Below are 5,111 nucleotides of genomic sequence, written 5' to 3' on the forward strand. Positions count from 1 at the left end.
ATATAAATTTTAATTTCCTCATGTATTTTAATAAATAAAATAATAATATTTTTTCAAAATATCACTTGTTACAAGAGATACTGATTGACAATCCCCTCCCCATTCCAAAATAAAATAAATACAGTATTAGTAATGATTGACAAAATATCATTGGGATGATATATTTCACTTTGATAGAAAAACATATCACATACGGAGTGGACCATTTGATTAGGTTAAGACTTGATCTGGTCCAAAATCATAGCTCAAAATAGTGACTCAAGAAAACTGAAACTTAACTGAATCCTTCCAACATGTAAACACCAACATTCACAAAAGTCTCATAAATTTCATTTTTGACAAATATCTTCAAGTTAGATATTTTGTTTACATAATGGATACAAAAATAAATTACTCAAAAATTGAACTAATCCCTTTGGGGGAAGTTAAATTAACTTATAATATATTCCACTTGTCTTCCAGAGCCTCACAAATTCTTGCAATGCAGTGGGCGACACTCATTGGATAGCTAGAAACTAGATAACAATAATAGTAATAAAAAGAGAAACACCACATTATTAGCTCCAACACCAAAATGATGTCAAAGAACACCATAAAAACTATTATAGTTTTTCCTTCTTCCTTTTTCTTTGGTTTTGGATTGAGTAAGATTATGTATATTAATAATAAGTACTAATTTATATACTTCGATGACATGTCAACATGTGATTGATTGTTACTTCATTTTTAATTCAGATAATTCGATCACATAATGATACGTCATCTTTAGTACGTAGATTAGCACTCATTATTAGTACATATAGTTTTTTAAATTTTTTAAAGAGGACTTAGCAAAAACAAAAAAAGATTTGAAAGAGGAAAGGGAAAAAAAAAAACTTATGGAACTAGTCATATCATATGCATTTAAGATGTATATTCACTATAGGACTTATGAAGAAAAAGGAGAAAAAAAAAACATTATTGAGCAGGGAAAAAGCAATACCCTAGAAACTTACTAGCTATTAAGTCATCTGTATAATCCGACTCAATCTTCCTATGGGCCAGTGCACCAACCTGGAAATGCATATGATATCAGATCATAAGGACTAAAAGTTTATATCAGAAAATCAAAATCCACTTAGATGCCAAACATCAAGGTTGGACAGTGAAACTCAAATCCATGTCATCAATTATCAACTACAACACATGTAAAAAAATAGGTAATAAATTCTTGCAATATTTTAAAAACCAATATTTTAGAGATTAATGAAAAATACTTACTATCTTTGAATCATTATCATTGTAGATTGTCGAATAAGACTCTTCACCTTTCAAGAAAATAAAAAAAATTAAAGATAAAATCTAATAATTATTAACTTTATATTAAAGTTGATAAAAATTCATTTTATTACCTTTTAGGTCAGCCCATAACCAATTTTGAGAACACATCAACGCCTCCAATGTACCTAAATGAAGTCTATTGCGATGTGGACTTATTACCTTTCCAGTAGTGCTAAAAGCAAACTCAAAAGCAACAGTAGAGACTGGAATAGCAAGAATATCTCGAGCAATCCTCTGCAAGGTTGGATATTTAGGCCTATTTAACTTCCACCAAGTCAATATATCAAAGTCTGGACTCCTAGGTAAAAGTTGCTCCTCTAAATAACATTCTAGTTCTGACTTTCTCAAGATATTACTTGATTCTTATTCAATAAACATATAAAAATCTGCTAGATACTCTTCATCACCACAAAAACTAGATTGAGAAGAAGATGAAGCAAACAAAGTTTGACTTGTACTACTTCCATGCTCTGGTTGATATTCATAAAACAAATCATGACAATACTGTTGAATTCTAATTATTTCATCTTTACCATCATCTCCATATATCAAAGGAAATAATCTAACAATTTCATTTTGAATCTAGGGTCCAAAATAATGGCCACCCCCATAACACCATGAATCACACTCTAATACTTGTTAAAATTTTTAATCATTTGTGTAGCCATCTTTTTTATCATGACATTCTCACACATGAGCCATTTAGTCAAATGAATTTTGATTTGACAAATTTTAGAAAAATATTCATTTACTGTCGAAAATTTAGTACCAGAGAATAGTAGAGTGATATTGTAAAATACTTCTAATTTCCCACAAATATCTTGTGTCAAATCCCATTCTTCCTCCGTTGGTAAACATTTATATTGTGGCTCATGAAGTTTTAACCGACAAAAAACTTCTTTGTAAATCAAAGCAGTATTAAACATAAGATAAGTTAAGTTCCAATGAGTCTTACAATCAAGAGATAACTTCTTTGTACTTTGAATGCCCAACTGATTGACTGTTTCCTCAAATTTTTGCTCCATTTTATGTGATGCTCTCCAAAAGGAAACACTCTCTCGAATCTTTGCAATTTCATCACTAATTACAGATAAACCATATTGAATAATTAAATTGAGAATGTGAGCACAACAACGCATATGAAACAATGAACCATAAAACATAAGTGATGAACTTGGCAATTTATTCAAGATATCATCAATAATTGCATCATTAGTGGAACAATTGTCCACAGTCAATGTGGACAATTTTCTATCAATATTCCACTTATAAAAGCAATTAACCAATACCTCAGAAATCACATCTTTTATATATGGGGCAAAAACATAAACAAACCTACAATTCAAATAGAAAATTGTTTACTGAATACATATATATGTATGAATGTATATGTTAACAAAATATATTAAAAGACATTAAACATAAAAAAAATTATCTTATAAGTCTATTTTGTAACTCTCATTTGTTATCGATAAAGTGGGTTGTAATAGTCATGTACCATTTGTTTTGGTTGCTTGCAGTCCACAAATCATAAGTGATTGCAATTCTCCCTAAATTTTTGTTTAACAATTTCATTGTTTTGCCCTTTTCAACATCATAAATGTTCATTATGTCCTTCTTAATGGTGTTTCTAGAGACCATCTTGAACAAAGGTTGAATGGTGTTACAAAATCTCCTAAACCCATAATGATCTACTATGCTTAAAGGATATTCATGTAATATAATCATATTTGCAAGGTGTTTTCTACCTGCCTCTTAATCAAATTGATAAGTGGATAATGTCAACATATTATTCTCTCTATGGGATCCCACAAGCAACTTCTATGATATATCATGGTATTTTCTCTTTGGACAAATTTTATGATGATCATGTAAATGTCTAGTGCCATTTTTTCCCCCACTAACCAATTGTTTGTGGCAATAGTTACACTCCGCCTTGTCTTTTCCATCAACCTTTACTTTCTTGAAATGTTGCCATACAATTGATTTACACCTTCCAGTAGGATCAGTAACAAGATAGTTGTCAAGTGCATTTTGAAGAGCACTTGAACAAGGATTATCCAACTCCTGACTTGATTTATTACTTTCATCAATAGGCAATTGTATCTGATTACTTCCTACCAGAGTTGCAGTATAAAGACCACTTTTAGAAGATGTTAGTTTTTTAAAGGATTGAGAATTTTGCATGTTAACGTCTTCAATATTTTTTCTTTTATTAACCAAAGAGTTTTCAGCAGACATTCCTATGAAATAGTCCAAAATTTAGAATATAAGTTAATATAGAACATAAATATTAAAACCCATAATGTGAATCACAATCAATAAACTTTACTTATACTAAAACTAAGTTCAAAAAATTTAATAAAACTTCTTTATCAAACTAGAATGTAATAGTTAAACATCAAACTTGAAGAATAATATTTATGTAGCTGCATAATAACTAGGCCAAACATAAAAAAATTCTTTAGTATCTCCCCTCCTTTAACTGGTTTAATTCACACAATTACACTACCAACATTAAATCACTGTAGACTAGCCTAAAAGATAGGTAAAAAGAGTCTAATTACACAAGAATCAACCTACTGGATCCAAAGACTGCCATATAGCAACAACATCATCTCATGACACCAAAACAAGCTAGAATTAACTCTCACAAACCAGTAGTACAAATATCTGTGGATGCTATTTTAGGAATTCGTTCACAAATATTACATAATAATTAATCAAACAGGAAGGCCAGTGTCCAAATAGTCCCAATTTTGATTCAATAATATTGATCCATAAATATTCATATTTGGATGTCGAATTTTCTACAGACACACTTGGTATACAAGTTAAAAGCCGAATGGAAGGTAAATTTTGGTGGGTTTTTAGATTTTCCTTGAATATCATGCATGATGCATTTTTTTAAATTTAAATAGACGACTAACTTGGTTCCATAGAAGATGAAGTATGTATATATTATCTCCTCTTTCTATGGGTTTAAATGATTTGAACTTCAAGTCTAGGCTCTTTACTAGTCAAATCCTGTACCATTTGAGCTGATCCATAGAGTTTATATATCTATAATTTCAATTTCACTTATAAGTCAAATTTTAATATATAACTAGTTATCATCTTGACATTTAACCAAAGGGCAACTAGTAACTATAAGTATGAATAATCATGATTTGGGACTACATTTGACAGACCAACCACTTCTTACTCAACCTTACTACAGTTGGTTGTAGTTGATTCAATTAATCCCTTGTAATTATACTATACACCAAAAAACATCATCTCATGATACCAAAACAAGCTGGAACAAATTTCCACAGAAATGAAAAAGAAACAAAAAGGAAAAAGGAAACAAAAAGCAATACAACACAAAATTCAAACAATTTCCACATAAACGAAACAAAAAAGGAATAAAAGGAAAAAGAAAATTTAATAAGAATTAAAAATTCAGATTGTTTTTGTTACTTTGATGTGAATTTTGAATTTGAAAAAACATAAAAGAAATACAACTTAGGGTTTGAAAATTTTACCTTAATATTGAGAAATTTTAGTCTGTGCTTTTTTTTAGCTTTGGCTGGGAGAAGGAGTGTGTGGCTGTGGAGAGAAAAATGGAAGCTTTGGCTGGGAGAGGGAGTGTGTGGCTGTGGAGTGCAAAATTGAAGGAAAAGGAGATTTAGATTTAAGGTTAAAAGATGGGTGGCAATTTTGTAATAAAACTTATTAAAGTTATAGTTTTAGTAAATATATTAATATATTAGATTTAGAGGGAGGGGCGGGGTGGGGACATATGTATC

The 5,111-nt window shown here is 30.0% G+C and overlaps 1 long non-coding RNA gene across 1 annotated transcript; it reads right to left on the bottom strand.

The window, feature by feature from the left end:
- Positions 1-268: 268 nt before the first annotated feature.
- On the bottom strand, positions 269-1,838 carry LOC123197135. Its single transcript, XR_006497818.1, has 3 exons — positions 1,392-1,838; positions 996-1,307; positions 269-515 (listed from the first exon to the last, which is right to left on the bottom strand). It is a non-coding gene; the product is annotated as an uncharacterized LOC123197135 (long non-coding RNA).
- Positions 1,839-5,111: the final 3,273 nt, after the last annotated feature.

This window comes from Mangifera indica, chromosome 15, assembly GCF_011075055.1.
Source record: "Mangifera indica cultivar Alphonso chromosome 15, CATAS_Mindica_2.1, whole genome shotgun sequence".
NCBI lineage: Eukaryota > Viridiplantae > Streptophyta > Magnoliopsida > Sapindales > Anacardiaceae > Mangifera > Mangifera indica.